This window comes from Talpa europaea (genome assembly GCF_964194135.1).
Source record: "Talpa europaea genome assembly, chromosome: 10".
Taxonomy (NCBI): domain Eukaryota; kingdom Metazoa; phylum Chordata; class Mammalia; order Eulipotyphla; family Talpidae; genus Talpa; species Talpa europaea.
In genome coordinates this window covers 21647529-21666810 of record NC_140077.1, presented here as the reverse complement: position 1 = coordinate 21666810, position 19282 = coordinate 21647529, and the positions used below count along the sequence as shown (strand labels likewise).

The 19282-nt window shown below is 35.1% G+C and overlaps 1 protein-coding gene across 3 annotated transcripts in view; it reads right to left on the bottom strand.

Moving 5' to 3' along the window:
* Positions 1 to 19282, bottom strand: part of HPSE2 (heparanase 2 (inactive)) — a gene marked incomplete at both ends in the record, with an annotated part of 443183 nt that overhangs the window by 381583 nt on the left and 42318 nt on the right. The window lies entirely within an intron of this gene.

The window sequence follows — 19282 nt, the reverse complement described above, 5'->3', positions numbered from 1 at the left end:
CTTTCATTGTTTTACAGACCTTAGATTTGAACAGCATGTCACAATTTATAATGACCTTTCATGTATTTCACCTCTTTACTTTTATTGACATGGTATCACAGGTTTCATGCCTAAGTTCGAAGGATAAAGGTGAAGAGGAAGCAGATCAGAAGTCTTGGTTTTAAATAAACTTAAACTCAGAAACTCACAAAGGCCACATACATGATAGACAATGTAGTTTCTCACAGGATGAAAAAACAAAGAGAGAAGGCTGCAAAGATGGACCCAGGGCACAGACAACACTACCCAACAGTAAAAATCCTTTCTTCCTCAGTACAGACAACACTGCTCCTGGGTGCACTGTAGGCATCCCAGTGAAAATCCCCTATCCCTTTTCAACTACCCTATCGCTTCTTTTTCTTGGGAAAAGGTTTTTGTTGAGAGGGACTCTGAGTTTCTTTCCCTCCAACAAATATGCTTTTTGGATCAATAATAAAGAAAAAATCGAAGAGCAACTGTCAAAGAAGACAATAAAATTTTGCAAAAATTTGAAAATGCCTGAGCCAATTGCCTTGTTTGTGTGCATGTCTAAAGTAAAGGCCTGCAAAACTACAGGAATGTGCAAAAGGCTTTTTCTTTTAAGTAACTGCCCAGGGCTTTCTCCTAAGAGTCACTTCATGCCCAGTTACCCCATTTTCAATCTGAAACAGAAGGTACATCTGTTGGGAAAATGTGCCATTTACAGCCAGGTCAGAAGTCCAAGATTTGTTTGGCTTGTGCCCTTTGCAGAGAAGACCATAAAACTCAAATCTCCCCATCCTGAAATAAATGCTAGGCAGAATAATATTTCCAGAATGCTGACAGAATGCCACAGTGAAGCATTTGCTTTTCTTGGTAACCAGTGCATTTAAGGGCATTAAAGTCCATATTTCCAATTCCAGAGAACTAAGAACAATGACAATGATTTCAGGATTTTTCTTCTCCATGGAAAATGCTGGAGAAAATTAAAATATAAAAAGGCCTTTTTTTCTATGCAAATATGTGCTGGCCCCTTCTGCTAATCAATCACTTGGTAGACTTTAGTTCCCAGGTAGGTCAAATGTCCTTACAAAAAAAACATCCAAATGTTCTCAGGGCATGTGTTTTCCTTTATACCAGGGGGTTATTTTTAAAATTAGATATTTCTGCAAACAATGCCAATGCTGAGTCTCCCTGGGGAACCACTTTTGCTGGGAAGGTTGGCTCCACTGGTTAGAAATTGATTTGAATGAGGTCAATGACTTTAATTTTATCCCTCAAGGGGCAAAACTCTAAATAGCAGAAACAAAAGCAAAAAAAATATGGTTAAATCAGATAGCACCTCTTATAAATGCAAGCCTTTGGCTGCCAACAAACAGAGGAATTGTATCTGAAGAAGTTAACAGAGTCGAACCTGTAAAAACAAGCCAATAGACCAATCAGTTCCTAGTCAAGAGTGCCTGATACAGAAAGGGCACATTTAAAAGGAACAAACTCAGCAGCGAGAAAGATCAGCTTTGCCTACTTTGTAATTCTCTTTGCTGATCTGGGTCCCTCACAGCTCCATCTCAAAGCACACCTGTGCTCCCAACTTCACCCCACCACCAGTCCTTGCATTTCCATCTCTTCCACCACTTGGCAAAGGAAGGAGGGCCAGCCAAATGCCAGAATCCTTGAATGTATCCAGAATGAGATGCTAGTATGTTTCAGCACCACCCAAAAGAGCAAAGAAAAATGCAAGAGTGGGCTCTCTTGCTGGGTGCACCTGTGACAGCTGAGTTGTGAAAAATAAAGGAAACCTGAAGCTGATTGAAATCAACTCTTTATATTCAAAGTAAAGAAAATGAGGTTCAGAGACTTGGAGCAACTTGTCCAAGTCTGCACTTCTGGGCTAATACAGAGGCCCAAGATTATTTCCTAGGACCGTAATATGCCAGGCTAGGGCCAGTTGCATGCCTATGCTAGTCACCGGCATTATCTCTAAGCAGGGAAAACTACAAGAAGGTATGAGCTGAAAACTGTTTCTACTTCATGAGTCTCTTTCTCACTCAAAGATTTTCAACCACGTATCCTTTTTTCACTTTGAATACCTTCCTCGCTATCAAAATACTGGTTTAAACCTATTTACTCAATATTAAAACTTCTCTCAATGGAGAGAGAAGCACATTAATGAAAACTATTGAAAGTACCCTGGACTGAGTATAAGAGCTTTATAGATTAACATCTGGAAAACCATTTGTATTAAGAGAAATGACCAGAATTTTATCCCGATATGGACTGAGATTGGGCAAATAACACTAAGAAATGTGAAACATTTTCAGAACAAAATCCAAATACCTCAATTTGGCATTCAACAGGCATATGCTGGTCCCAAACTATGTATTTTATCTCCACCACTACCACTCCATGTACCCTGTGTGATAACTACACCAGACGCCTCACTACTCCCCAATATCAGCATCAAGTAGTCATCTAATTCTTTTGTCAGAATTATCACTCCACCTGAAAAAGTGTTCTCATTATCCTACCCCCACCTCTGCCCCAGTGAAAACCACACTAATTTTTTAAAGTGTACTATAGCTGAGCAGGGCTACATGAAGCCTTCCCCAAACAGTGGGCAAATTTGAACTTTTTCTCTTTCAGAATTTTATTTGTATATCTATCACAGAACTTACCACACTCTGTCTTCTGTGCATTATATTGTATGTCTGTCCTCCTCAACAGATGCAATGTACCTGGATAACTAGTACAGACTGCCATCTTGAGACTAGCCTACAGGAATGAAGCAATACATGTTTCTTTAATTGTTTCTTTAATCAGCATTAAATAGCCTAAATAAGGTAATACAGAAGAATGTTTTCATCTGCAGCATGTAAATGATAACCTCTGTAGGGGTGGAGCAGAAATTCCCCCCTAGCCCTCTAAGTGCTTGGGCTGGCTGAGTAATCAGAACAGCATCAGACAGATTAGCAGAGGGCCAATTAAATTGTATAGGAACTCCACATGAAAATGAGGATTCTGATTCCAGCAAGGGAAATGAGGGTATATATACTGAACTAAGGAATGGGAGAGGAACTTGGGGCTTCAAGGAGAAAGAAGGGAAACCCAATGACAAGCAGAGGGCGACTCAGATGAGGAAGGCCCAGTACTCTGTAATTACATGTTTGCCCTGCCATACAGATAGGTTTGTCCAACAGAAGGGTTATTTCTGGAGTTAAACCTCATTCTAAATAATGGCCCCAATTTTCATTCTTCCAGGTACTTGAGGGAGTGGTAAATGTCTCCTGTGAGCTTACAGTACCTCAGCTGACCTCAGCTGATTGTAACCTGCGTGCAGAGTGGAACATCCCACGGAGGCCTGCTCTGAGCACCTTCAGCTCTGTATACATGTGAATCGGATTTCTTATAGAAAACGAATTATCCTACTCTCGTCTTACATTCAAAGAACAAGTGTGTTCTTTGGGTTGACAGTCACAAAATAAAGACTCATTTTGTCTATTTACTACTACTACACACACACAAAAGTACTATTTCTCTTCTTCTCAGGACTGACAAAACCTCGTCCTCCATCTAACCCTCAAATCAAAAGATCATCTTCATTAATTCATTTTCCCATTCGTTAATTTCAAAAGGTCCCTTGTATCTCTCAAACTCTAGACACCTTCAATGTGGAAAATGTATCAACAAATGGGCGAAATGCAGCACTACTTTAGAAAATGTTTGACTTTTTCTGTATTAGCCCAAATCTAAAATTATAAAATAACAGTGATTTTGGAATGTTAGATTTAGGATTTTAATTTCACTTCATTTAAAACCATACAATAGGAAAAGGATGCAAACTTCACTAGAGCCATCTCTTGCATGTTTGAAAAATCATGTGTACTCTTGAAAACACATTTACAGATCATAAATGTTTGAAAAAATTTAAACAGCAATGGAAGGACCGGTATTTTGCATCTCTTGGTCATCTTAATCCATCAGTGTTGACATGACCACAGAAAAACTTCCCTTTCATGGTTAGTAGTCTGTCCCTCTCAGCCTATCTGTGATACTTTCTGGCATCCCACACAGAGAATTATTTAATTTAATTTCTAGGGGCCAGATCCTGCCCTTGGATATGTGTGAGCAATAAGTACTGACGTCAATGGAAATTCTGGGTGTGCGTCTGAGGGCAGACTATGGTCCTCTGCATATTCCTAACGTGACTGCTGAAATTCTCTTTGTTAAGACTATTTAATTGTGGCTCTCTTCTCTTAAATGTGCACACAATACCAGAAGTGAAACATGAAGGCTTGATCCAATAAAGAGCTTCACAGTCATGTGGCATCCTGTGTGGCCTTTTGACCTAAGCAAAGAACTAAATTTTAAGTCCTCTACATTTCTTGGTCTGTTATTGTCCTGATGACTAGCCCAGGGTAAGATTTTCCATTTCCAGCTTCATTTCCTAATTAAAGAGACAATAAAAGTGAGATTCTATTTAATGCTGATAATTTTTAAAAAAAAACAGTTAAATTAGAATGAACAGTTACATTAGAACAGTTACGTTAGAATTAAACAGTTACATTAGAATGAAAGCTGCACTAAATCCAAAACACTTGACAGTCTTTAACCATAAAATTTTTTATTTTACCCTTTTTTGTCTTTCACTAAATTGAACTGTAAACTCTAGTAAGTCCAGGACATTTATGAACCTGCATACAGAGACAAATGGGTAAAGTGGTCATCTTTATCTACTCCGAAATCCAGGACTTATTCTGTACTCTCCACTCTTCATCACCTGACAGCCACTCCTACCTCGCCCTCATTTAACCGGAATCTCATGAAATAAGGGTTAAATAACACTCATTTGCCCAGACCCACTAAGCTGGTACGTATAGTAGAAACTAAAACCCAGGTATCCACAATTATTTCTAGTACTTATAGCTTTATCAATCTGTAAATAACAGAATTGTTTGTTTTTTAAGCCACTGCCATTACTTGCTGTGATTATGGCCTAGTTCATTGTTTGCTTGAAAAGTAGAGTTGCTCTGATTTGGGGAAAAAACAACAAGAGTCTCCTACACATGCTTCGTCTGCTATACTTCATTCCTTACAGTGCTATATCTCGATAGGTCTTGCAGCATAGTCTTCTGTTCCAGCTGCTTTTCATTTAACATTTTATGGGGGCATGAATGTCATTACTATGTCCCTTATTCCAAATGTTCTTGATGTTGTAGTTCTACCATATCTTTTTATTTTTTCTGCTCCTTTTACCATATTCTCTTTCATTAAAGGATATGTTACTTTGTTCATTAACTTAAAACAAAATTCACTATGAGTTTTTAATTCTCTTTGAGCTTTTTTTAAAGGTTTTCTAACTCAAAAGTTGCTCTCATCTTTGTTACATACAAGAGCTTAAATGCTGAGAAAAGAATCCTGAGGTTTCCAAACAAATCCGTTTATATGTTGTTGAAAGTATATTCTTCAGATCATCCCAGTCTTAAGACATGCCGTGGAAATGGGGAGGAAAAGCATAGGGTAAAAGCTACCAATCAAATAAAATTAGGGAAAATCACATTCTGTGTTCCCTTCATTAAATCTGCATGTACATCAGCATATTAAAGACACTGATAAGTTCTTTAGTGAAAAAAGGCTTTAACTCAGTATTTCCCCAAACCTGCTTAACCATACAATCTTGCCCCCACCCACTCAATACCTAATAATACCCACTCAATACCACAGAAAATACTATATGATAAACATTAGTAGATTCAATCAATTTAAATGCCTATTAAATAAATGCTTAATAAGAAATTGTTATCATCAAAAAGCGGGTCAATAAACGTCATGACTCAACTAATCCAATACTAATGTGCTCATTCCAAAGCCCTTGAAAATTCAAAGGAATAATGTAGTTTACTATTTCAGTGAAAATTTCACAAGGGGAAAAACATTCACAAAACCTCCCAGAATCTGACCACCTGAAATGCTACTACTTCAGAATATCTGAAAGCATAATCAACTAGAGTTTGGAGACAGCGTGGTGGGAAGGAACCTGGCTGAGTTTTAGAGTCCAACATTCCAAGCCAGCCGAATTCCATAGCCTTTCTGTGCTGGTTTCTTAAGATATAAATTGAATAACTGATAATTTTTGCAATGTGGTTGTAAGAATTAGAAATAACAAGCATAGGACATAGCAGGAATGAAAAGAATATATGACCTACTTTTCTGGTTTTACTGAGAATTGTTGACTTCTAAGAATCTTAAATTGTAATATGTATTTGGTCATGCAAAATGACTCACTTCATTCTCCAAAAGGACAGTTTTTAAAAATGCAGCCTTTTCTACTCTGAAGAACTCCTCTTGCAGATCTATCACCTTGTCTTGTTAAAAATTTACACATGAGAATATTTTCTGTTTTTTTTTTTTTTTTAAGATCATACCCTTCAAGTTCAGAGCTTCACATTGAGCTTTCAGTGACACTTGAGTCTTCTTCTTTTTAAAATTTTATTTTATTTTTACATTGTTGTTCATTTTTGTATAATGTTTGATTTCTCCTCTCAGATGTAACCCCATAAAATTCCCATCTCCAAATCAGAATATTTTCTTGGAAAAAATGAGCACCAACTTTAAAATTTCTTTAAACTTTGGAATAAATTATAGATACAAATTGTTTAAGATGGAAAATATTCTTTAAAAGTATATAAAGTTTCCCCCTCAACCTACTTTATTTTATCCCAGGTTCCTGCCTGTGTCCATTCCTAAGCAATAACTTGTTTTTTATGTCTCCCTCTTGAATTTCTTTATCCAAATACAAACTACAAATATGTGCATAGATTTTTTTTCATTTTTTAGTATTTTTGAGTTGTGTTTAATCCATTTATTTAATTCTCTACTGAAATAATTATTTAAGGTTCTAAATTTCCCTATGAGCACTACTTTAGCTCTCACCCATAGCTGCTGACATAGAATTTTCATTAGCATTGTTTTCTAGAAATTTTATAACTTTATGTGTATTTTCGTTCGACCCAGGAATCATTTAAGAGAGATGAAGGGAGTGGTTTTTGTTTTTATTGTATTTTAACTTTCAGATTGGAACAGGGTTTCATTGTTGTTCTTGTAATTAGTTTCTAATATTATGTATTGCACTATATACTGTTTATTCTTCAAGGACTATATTGAGACTTTTCTTTGTGAATTTCTAAAATTCAAGTTTAAAGAATGTTCCATGGGGCACTTAAAAGAATCATATATTCCCTAGTACAAAGAAAGTGTATGTATGCATATGTGTATACATATACAGACACATTTCTGTATCCACACATCTTTTTTTTTTTTTTTGTACTCTTTATTTTTTTTTTTTTATAAATTTTATTGTTATATTCCCCATACAATTGCAGCCCCCCCATTCTGACCCCAATCCCTCCCCTCCCGCCCCCGCCCCCCTAAAAGTGTCTCTGGTTCATAGTTTTTTGTTGATTTTGATTTTCACTTTCTTATAGTTATTCATTTTCCTGGTCCATTATTTAAGTTTTCTAGATTCCTGCTATGAGTGAGACCATCCGGTATTTTTCTTTTTCTTTTTTATCCACACATCTTTTATTTGATCTACATTGAACTGAGAGGTGAAGTTGTGAAAGCTATATTTCTTTTTATTTTCTGCTTTATCTCTTATGTCTCTTGTCCTTTTATCAATTAAATTTCTGCTTTAGGAGAGGTGTTTTGGGTTATTTGGTATGTAAAAATTCAAAACTTTCATTGCCTATTATATCTCTTTGCATTGTAAAATTTGTTTTGTCTCATTTTACTGTTTTTTAGCCTAACATTCAATTTTCCTTCTATTTCTACTGTGACTACTACTTTTTTTTTGCCTCATCTACTTTTCAAAACAATTTTATTGAGATATACCATACCACACAACTCACCTATTTAAATTGTACAATTAATGGTTTTTAGTACATTCACTTAGTTGGGCAATCATCACAGCATTCAATTTTAGAACATTTTCATTACTCTAAAAGAAACTCCACTCCCAGCAGGCATTCCATTTCCACACAAGCCTGGTCCTCACCTAGCCAACCATCAATCTATTTTCTGTCTCTACTGATGTGACTATTTTGGAACTTTCATATAAATGGAAACAGGGGCCTCCCTGGTGGCGCAAGGGGTTAAGAGTCAGCACTATGAAGCAATCTGTAACTTCTGCAGCACGAATTCAATCCCTGGCCAAGGAGGTGACCCACATGATGCAGCAGACCTCTCCTGTCTGCCCACTGCTCCCCTCAGCAGTGTATTTCAATAGATCCACCTGTTCTGCTCCCTACTCTGTCTGTGGTGACCCTCTCACCGCCCCCCACACCTCTGTATCCCAGTTCTTGTATGCATAAATAAATCTTTTTTAAAAATTAAAAATAAATAAATGGAATCACACTATACTGTGTCCATATATAGTTGGTTTAATTAACATAATATTTTCAAGGCTCACCCATGTTGCTGCATTTATCAATAGTCCTATATCTTTTACTGCCAAATAAAGTTCCATTGTATGGGTCACCAAGTTTTACTAATCCATTCATCAGCTGATAGACATGTTGTCTGTTTTCACTTTTAGCTACTATGATTAATGCAGTTCTGAGTATTTGTGTACAAGTTACTTTTTGCATACTTTCATTTTCAGTCTTTCTGAATCATGTTTTAAAGTATTTTTCTTGTATATGTCATAGTGCAGTCTTGCCTTAGGGTAGAATCTGAAAATATCTTCTTACTATATCAGTAAAGTTCCTACGCAAAAGCATAAAAAAGAAAATTAACCTCACCCACAATGGACCACTGACATATAAACAGTACTTTTGATATATCTTCTTCAAATTTGATATATTTTCTTCAAATTTTGATAAATCTTCATTTGATATATCTTCTTTTGATATATCTTCAAATTTTCATCAAATTTTAAATGTATGTATTATTTTTTGAAACAAAATTGACTATCATTTTAGTAGCTGGTTTTGTACACAGTATTTTCTTCTTAACATCAGTCATATTTTTCCTCTTCATAAAAAATTCAAGCACATGAATTTACACTTACATGACATTCCACTGAGTACAAAAATACATAATTTAAAATTCTGATTGTTCTTTTATCCAGCATCCTACTATATCTTGTCATCAATGAAAATAATACTATAACTAAAATTTATTACTTGCCATGTGTCAGGCATAAGTGTTTATTTAGTTCTCACTAAATCTCTCTCAATCCTATCAGGTAGATAGTATTTTGTTGCCTCGTTTGGAGATGAGAAAATGAAACCCAGTGCTGTTAAATAATTTTCCCATGAAAACTAAGATGTCCTAAATAAATGGTCACCTTGTACTTATGAGTCATCCTCTTGTGACATCTATATTTAGCATACTTTTGAGGGTATCTCTAATGGGCTGACAGATCAAAGTTCTGCATTTGGGGAAAAACTATACTGTGGGACACTGAAATACTTGCCAGCAACTGTGTTTTCTTTAAATTATAGAAATTGGGATAAAATGTTTTTTTCTTTTTCACAGAAAAAAAGGGATCCTTTTTTTGATTAAAGAACTTTTATATATCCCATTTCCACAAAACTAAAAAGTAAAGTCTCTTAGACTCAATAGAAACAAAGAAAATAATCTAGTCAAAAAATGGGCAGAAAGAGCTAAAAAGAAACTTCTCCAAAGAGGAAATACAAATGGCCAACAGGCATATGAAAAAATGTTCAACATCACTTGTAATCAGGGAAATGCAAATCAAAACTACCATGAGATACCATCTTACACCAGTGAGAATGGTACATATTAAAAAAACTAACAACAACAAATGTTGGCAAGGATGTGGAAAAAAAGGAACTCTCCTGCACTGCTGGTGGGAGTGCAAACTGGTCCAACCACTATGGAGAACTGTGTGGAGATTCCTCAACCTACTAAAGATAGAGCTTCCATATGATCCAGCAATTCCACTCCTAGGTATTTACCCAAAGGACACAGAAACATCAATTCCAAAGAGCACCTGCACCCCTATGTTTATAGCAGCACTATTTACAATAGCCAAGCTTTGGAAACAACCCAAATGCTCAAAAATAGATGACTGGATCAAGAAGATGTGAACATATACGCCATGGAATATTACTCAGCAATCAAAAAAGATAAACACATGCAATTTGCAGCAACATGGATGGAGCTGGAAGGGATCATGCTCAGCAAAATAAGCCAGAAAGAAAAAGAAAAATACTGGATGGTCTCACTCATAGCAGGAATCTAGAAAACCTAAATAAGGGACCAGGAAAAAGAATAACTATAAGAAAGAAAATGGGGGTCAGGAGATAGAACTTAGCAAATAATAATTCACAGCTAACATCTGTCTCTTTCCCTGTCCAGCATGGGGCTAACCACTATTCGCAATCATCTCATATAACCTTCACAGGGATACTATATGGTATGTATTACTCTATCTTTACTTTATAGGTAATGAAACTGAGGCTCAGAGAAGTTAAGTAACTTTCCCAAGATATCACAGACCAGCTTCAGAGGCTTCATGCTTGGTCATTGCACTGTAATGTCTCTTTCCTAGAATGTCTGATGATGTGAGGACTAAAGAAAAATTGTCTGCTCACTTCTGATCAGGAGCTAGGATTCTATGACACTTTTCCACATAAATTTCCATTAAAATAAAATTGTTCTCATAAAAAAAAAAAAAAAAAAAAGAAAGAAAAAATCAAAATCAACAAACAACTATGAACCAGAGACACACTATGGGCGGCGGGGAAAGGAGGGTTGGGGTCAAAATAAGGGGGTTGCAATTGTATGGGAAATATAAAAATAAAATGTTTTAAAAAAAGTAAAGTCTCTTAAACAATGTAAGAGGCGTTTTGATGATTTTGGTAATAGCACAGAATTTTATGCCTTTAACCTGCTGTTTCCTTAAAAATAATGACTGGTTCCAATTAATTATATAACCTTCTTTGGCAGTAAAATCTAGCCTACTCTTCTCACACTCAAATTATCTCTACTAACAAAATCAAAAAATTCAAGAAGAATTTATTTTGCTACAGGTTTACAAACTTCTTTTAGAATGATAAGTGCTTAATCTTTTCCCTTTCCAAATGTAATTCAACCTTAGTCCTTTGTCATTAAATTATTACACAAAATACTAGTAAGAATAAAACAAACACACCTCATTTCAAGAAAGCCCACATTTTGCAAATAGACTGTATTTCAAGTCTAAAGCATTTTATCCTTCCTTGCGCAGCTTGTATCTCTCTTATTATGATTTCCTTAGTATGATATTGTAAATTCTAGACGAGTGCTTCTTATGTGCCTCTTTTATTTTTGCCAGTAAATCTTATAAATTATTTTTAAATTGAGGTAATATATGCAGCACTGTATAGATTTTAGGATTGTAGGTTTCACACCTCTTCCTATCTATATTAGCACATCACGCCCAGCACCAAAGCACCAATAACCATCCACCACCATCCACTGTAACTCCTCCACCCTTTTCTCCTTCCCCACCCTCTCCCCACTCCATAACCTCAGTTCTGCAGTTGGATTCCAAGGATTTCTTTTGCTTATTCCTTTCCTTTGTTTCTTTATATTCCAAAAAGGAGTGAAATCATCCAGTATTTGTCTTTCTCCTTCTGACTTATTCCACTTAACATAATCCCCTCCAGTACCATTCATATTGTCACAAATGGCAAGAGTTTATCTTTTTTACGGTTGAATACAATAGTATTCTATTGTGTGTATATTGTGTGTGTACATATTACACACACAAACACACACACACATCTTCTTTATCCAATCATCCATCATTGGGCACTTAGGTTGCTTTCCTATTTTTATCATTGTAAACAGTGCTGAAATGAACATATATTCTTTTGATTTAGAGTTTTTACATTCTTCAGACAGGTACCTTGCAGTGGAAGTACTGGATATTGTTTTTTCTCCATTATCTATGCCTAAAATCTAATCATTACTCTCAAAAGAGACCATATTATCAACTACCACCCAATCTCCAAAAATAAAGATAAAAGACCTAAAGAGAATTAAAAAGTCCCTTTGGATTTCTATAGCTTTAATTCTCTTAAGTCTGCAGTTGTTTCTTAAACTGGATGCCCTTGTAAGTGGTGCCTTTACTACAGTGGCTTGAAAGTCTTAGTATGACAAAAAGGGTTCAGTAAAATTAAACTGTATCCTCCCATGCATTTTAGAATTTATATTCTTCCTTCAAGACTCAGGTAAAACATCTACTTTCCTATCCCCTGGCAGAGTCACTCTGGTTCCCTCTTAAATTGGTCTGCTAGTTGGTCACACTGACAGACAATAGGCTCATCTGCAGCTAAAGATGATGTGTTCATCTCCATATTGCAAGTACCTACCTCTGCATTAGACAGAACAGCTCCTCAATAAAAGTTTTAGAAAATATTTAAACTAATTCTTTAATTGTGTAATTCTTTTTCAAGTGGACACTGGCAGGAGAGAAATCATTTTGCAATATAGTGAGAAGAGCAATGAATTAAAGAATCCAAAGGGGATTAAACTTGGATTTTAGTTCCACCTCAGCAATGGTGTGACCTTGAACAAGCAGTCTCAGTTTACTTACCTATAACGTGGCAGAGTTGGACTTTACTCTTAATAACACTCCCAGCTATAAATTTATATTTAATTTGGAAAGCTTTTATCTGGTTAGCTTTTTATGTGTTTCTTGGAATTCTTGCCTAAAGTACTAAATTCTGAAATGACAACTTCAACCAGTCAAACAAAAGAGTCATTACCAGCACAGGGAGGAATAGATTATTTCCTAGCCAATACTGGGACGAATCCAATAATGAAATTAGAATGATAAACAGGAAGCTCTTGGCTTTTGGGGGGGGTGACAATTTACTGCCTCTTCTTCTCAAGAGAGAAAAATGTAACGAAAATAACATTAGTTAATACCACTACCCCTCGCTCCTATCCCCAATACTTTTAGTGCATTTTGGCTGCATTTGGCTGCGTATGTTTGCCTTGCTCATCTCTTCTCTTCTACAAAAAGGTTGGAGATGACATGAAGACACACACACACACACGTGCATGCTCACAGAGAAAACAGTTGCAAAGAAAATTTTAGTTCTGACAACAATCATCGAACTTAAGGATTTGCCTCTTTTGGATTCTACTTAGGTTCTTTTTCACTTTGCATTGTGATTGATTCTGAGATATGAGTTTGTTTACAGAAGACTCAAAGATTCTCTATAGGATAATCTCTCTATGAATAATAATATAGTAGTTATGATCAAAACATAACTAACATTCACTGAATGCATGAGAATCTTCAACAGTTCATAACATCAGTTAATCTAATCCTCACAAACCAAGAAAATATTTTGCTAGTTTTACAAATGGGAATGAGGCTAAGCAATCTGCCCAGGTCACACAACTAATATATTGGCTAAGCACAGGATCAAAACTAAGGTTTGTTTAGCCCTAACGTGCCTACTGATTCTACTCACCAATGCTGCTTTGAAGAACAAAAGACTTCATATGTGTTGGTCTCCAAATTTTTTTGATTGCCTATCTTAAAACATTTTTATGATAAATCATTTACATATATTATATAAATGTACATACTACTTATATGTGTGATTCATATATATTATGCATGTACCTGCTGTAGAAATAATTTAGTTCCATTATAAAACAGTATTTTTTACCTCATTCTGTGGCTGGCAAGTATTTCATACTAAAAGACAAGCTGTAGGCTTTGGAATTTTCTTGTTGTGCCTTTGTGTTAGCATCATTAGTACTACATTTAGTCCAGTTTCTTTTCGAAAATCCTCTTAAATCTACTTAACTGAGCATATGAGAACTGCAATATGTTGAAATGCACTGAAAATAAGCTAACAAATGATGGCACAATGTCAGTTCTTTCAAATTATGGAAATTCTCACTCTAGTCTCAAAATAAATCATAAATGTACAAAAATAATAATCTGACAAGATTACTATATAATTATTAGCAAAATTCCCCACTAAGTGAATTCCCTCACACGACCCCTGGGATGTTGTATATTCTCTCCTGCACCCTCCTGGGCCTTAGAAAGCCCTGACCTAAATACTCTGAAATCTACCCTTGGGTTTAACCAGACCACCTGCAAAGGGCTGTCTGCATTTAATTCACTGTCCAAAAACAAACTGCTTTTATTCAATTATGTCTCGATAAGATGTCAGTAGACTAAATGAAGGAACCTATGAGAAACTGCTTCTCATAGCAAGGAAAAAAGGAAACTTAAGATGAAAATGAATTCAGAAGACCGCTCCCTGCATCATCTTTTACAGATGACTACAGAGAAAAGCAAGAAGGAATCACCACCTTTCCAGGTCTCCTTACATTAAAGACTCCGGCAAACAAAGATCATTCTGTGATTTATAAAGACAAAGCTTCCCTCAATGTGGGAGAGCTATCAATCAATGCTCTCAGGTCTAATTTTCAGAGAAGTAGAACATGAGAACTTTTTGAAAACATATCCTTTTGTGATTCTCTATATTGTCAATACAATGTTTTAAATGTGCAACAGGAACAGTTTTTTCAATTATACCCTCTTCTCCTATGTTACTTTTTTTCTGATCATATATTTACTGCAATGCAATTTTGTCCTCTGAATCTACTAATGAGAAACTGGGCTTGCCAATTCTTCACTCATGTGATGGTTGTTCATAAGAGGACTTACAAGCAATGGAGTATACACTTACACTGAAAACCCAAACATAAGGTTGGAGAAGAGGAGAGCTTCTTGGAGTCATGTGCCTTTTAATTTTATAACCTTGCATTTATGTATGACCACTGACTTTTACATACACATTTCATTATGTTGATAATAGTGTTAGATCATTCTAAATATGTAAAATACCATCTAATTTCTGCTCTGCTCAGCCTTCAAACTTTGTTTTAGGGTTACTGGAAAGAATTTTAATATCAATTAATGTTCATCTAATTAGTATCATGCCTTCAAAGAACTCAAAATGCTTGGCAAAAAAGTTATAAATTATAATTGTAAATGATTAAATTATGTATAATATACGTAATATTATAAGGTTATATTATAGCAATATTATGTAATATAAATTGTTAAAAATTATAATGCTTCCCATATGACACATTTTGAGCCCTTTATTTTCCAGGGGACTGAGTGACTCTGTTATTTTTACTAATCCTTATACACATCCTAGGTAATTAAAAAGTCCAAGATTTATCATGAATTTATCCCTAAATTAAGAGAAGTGCTCAAATTTTTGACCAGTTTATCAGCTCACCAGCCCAATCAGCTCTGGGCTTGGAACACCAAGCTCGACAGAGACAACTGCCAAGCTACAATCCCCGGGGGGGGGGGGGGGGGGGGGGGGGGTGAGCACAGAGAGAGAGAGAAAAAAGAAATACAAAAAGGAAAGACTACTAAACAATACACGAGCAAAAACTGTGTCAAGTGAGGTTTTAAAAAAGAAAGATTCCAGCATTGAAAAAGAAACTGAGCTACCCAAGAGTAATATTTGCATTTGAAAGCACAGTAAGATTAATCACAATGATAAATTTGAACGTTTATTACTGACTTATTGTATGCCAGGGACTGGGCACTTATGCACATAACCTCATTTAACATTCAAACAATTTTCTGCAGTAGATATGATACAATCACCATTTTACACTTGAGGAAATTAAAGCTAAAGAAAGGTTTAAAATACTTGCCCAAGATAAGCGAGCTGGTAAATGCTGTTCTAGAGCCATTAAGACAGTTTGATTCCCAAACTCACAAGTTAAGCCAATACACTAGATGAAATCAAAAGTTGCCCAACCATTTGTACATCTCTACACCAAGTAACCACGTTGATTCCCTCATTTATAAAGAAATGAAGAACATCTCTTACCAGTTATGAAGTATTTTTTACTCATTATCTGACGCAAATACAAAAACAGAACGTATTCCTCTAGTTTGACACAGACAATAATTCCCAAAAATGATTTTCTTAAAAAATGCATGTATTACTACCCACCTATTAATGAGTGGGTAATGGAGGCTTAAAACATACACTGATTGCACACCTAGATAGTCTCATGAGTGCCATAGTTACAGCAGTCCCAGCCCACACCTGCCAACCTCACCATGGCCACAGTGGCAATCAGTTGTTTGACTGCTAAGCAATAATGCAGATAGAAGTGCCCTGGCAGAGATAAGGAACCAGAGGCAGAATCACTAAATGGAAAAAACAAAAAAAGCACAAGTGCTCTGCTGCCAGAAGCCACATTGATGAGATGTGGCAGGGAGAATGGGTGAACAGGACTCAGGGCACCTAGGACTCAGGCAGGACTGGACACACAGCACTGTGAGTACCACAACAGGGAGAAGCAACACCACTGTAAAGTCAGCTCTGGGCTTGAAACACCAAGACAACTGCCAAACTACAATCCTGTGGGGGTGAGCACAGAGAGAGAGAGAAAAAATAAATACAAAAAGGAAAGACTACTAAACAATACATGAGCAAAAACAAGTTTGAAAAGTCCTTGTTTTTGCAATAAACTTGAAAAGAAATTATTATCCCTAATTAAAAGATCTGATAATTTGATAAATAACTGAACAATAATCCATTTAGAAAGTGGGGGAACATATGGACAATTCACATAAGAAATAAAAATGAGAGAGTGTAAAAAGATTAACCTCACTAGAAGTCAATGAAATGTAATTAAAGACAACAATAATCAGCATTAGCAAAAGAAAATAAATGTGTTCTCTTGTTGGTGTAAATATAAATCGGCATCATCTTTCTGAAAGTTCGTTTACTAGATGCATCGAAATTTTAAATGTGGGGCCTCCCTGGTGGCCACAAGGAATTAAGTCTCAGCATTATGAAGCTATCCGCAGCCACTGCAGCACCAATTGGATCCCTGGCCAAGGAGGTGACCCACATGGCACAGGAGACCTCTCCTGTCTCTCCCACTGCTCCCCTCAGCAGTGTATTTTAGTAGTACTATCTGCCTGTTCTTCTCCCCACTCTGTCTCTGCTCTGCACCTCGCTCTTGTATGCATAAATAAATAAATCTTTAAAAAAAAATTTGAATGTGCATTCCTTTGACATAGCACTCACATTTTCATGAACTGTACAAAGACATACATACAATGAGATCATCAGATTGTTTATAATACCTAAAAAAATTAGAGACAACCGTGACGTCTGTCAATAGAAGTTCTGTTCAATAATTACAATATACACATATGATGCAATTCCAATGTGATCATTAAGAAGAAAATGAACTCATTTTCTTATATATTGAAAGATATCCACAAAATTTATTGTTAACTACTATTATAAGAAGCATGTATTAAATTATGTGGTTCACATAAAATTATGAGAAAATAGTTATGATCACTATTTTTCAACATTGTTTTGGAGGTTTTTAGAAATTAAAATAATTGATACAATTAAAAAGGAACAAATCTAGCTTTGTCTTTGATAGAATTGTTTCTTAAATCCAAGAAGTTCTACTAATTATTAGAATTAATTCAAAATATGGTAAAAGGAATGAATACAAACTAAATATTTTTAAGTCAACAGCTTCTTTCTACATTATAAGAAGTAGTAGAGATAAATTCACTCTCAATATCAGTAAAAATATAAAATATTTAAAAATAAATTCAAAAGGAAAGGTACTGGGAAAATTATAAATTATCAAATGACATAAAATCAGAACTGAACAAGTGAAAAGAAGTACTTGTTCTTATGTGGAAGACTTCATATCAGAAAAATAACAATCTTTCCCAAATTAGGGTATAAACTTAATGTAATTCCAATCAGAATTCAGTAATGAATTTTCTTGGACTAGAAAAAAAAAAGAAAACCAAGGAAGTGATCAATAAGTTTTACCAGATATCAAAACAGTATTCCATTTGCACAAGAAAAAAGAATAGAAAAATGACAGAAAACAGAGTTCAGAAATAGGTTCAAATACATATGAAGTATTAAATATACTTATGATGTTTGATATGATGTTTCAATTTAGTGGCAAAAGAATGTTTTGTTTTAAAAACAGTGTTTGCAAACTGGCTAGCTACTTGGAAGAAAACAATGTCGTATACTTACATCACACTATATATAAACATAAATTCCAGTCATAGTAAAGATTAAAGCTCTAAATTAAAAGCAGAGTTGAAAAACAAATGCTATCCAGGGAGGAAAATAGCTTGCAATATATATGACAAAGGACTAACATTCCTAATTCACAAAGTGCACTAACAAACTGATAAGAAACAGATCAACATCCAATTTTTTAAAAAGACAAAGAATATGAATAGCTAATTCACAAAACAAAAAATGCAAATCACCCATAAATATGTGAAAATATACTTACCCTAGCTGTAGCCAGAAAATTATAACAATGAGATAATATTTTTCACCTGTTGGACTGAAAAAGATTAAAAGGAACACGACTACCCAGTGCTAATGAGAATGCTAGAAAATAATCGATCTCATACATTGCTAGTGAGAATGGAAATTGTTACAGTCTCTCTGAAAATAATCTGGCAAGATGCATTAAAATTTTAAATGCAAACCATAAAAGAAAAGATTCATAAATTGGACCATCAAAATTTAATTTGGGTTCTTAGAACAAAACTGGTAAGAAAATAAAAAGACAAGTCACAGAAGGAAAACATATTTGTAAATCATCTATCTGATAAAGAACATGGAGCCCAAAACATACACAGAACTCTCAAAAGTCAATAGTGAGAAAGCAAAACTCAACAATTCTTTTAAAAAACAGACAAAAGACATGAACAGACACTATGCTAAAGACAACATATAGATGGTAAATAAGCACATAAAAAATGCTCAATATCATTAATCATAAGGTAAGTAGGGTCACAAGATATAACTATACATTCACTAGAACAGCTAAAATTTTAAAGACAGACAATATCAATTATTGGCAAAGATGTGGAGAACTAGAAAACTAGAACTGTCAAGTTAATACAAGTTAATACAGCCATATTGGGAAACAGTCTGACAACTTCTTTAAAAGTTAAACAGATATATACCATGGAATATTACTCAGCATTCAAAAAAGATAAACACATGCAATTTGCAGCAACATGGATGGCGCTGGAGGGGATCATGCTCAGCGAAATAAGCCAGAAAGAAAAAGAAAAATACCGGATGGTCTCACTCATAGCAGGAATCTAGAAAACTTAAATAAGGGACCAGGAAAATGAATAACTATAAGAAAGTGAAAATCAAAATCAACAAAAATCTATGAACCA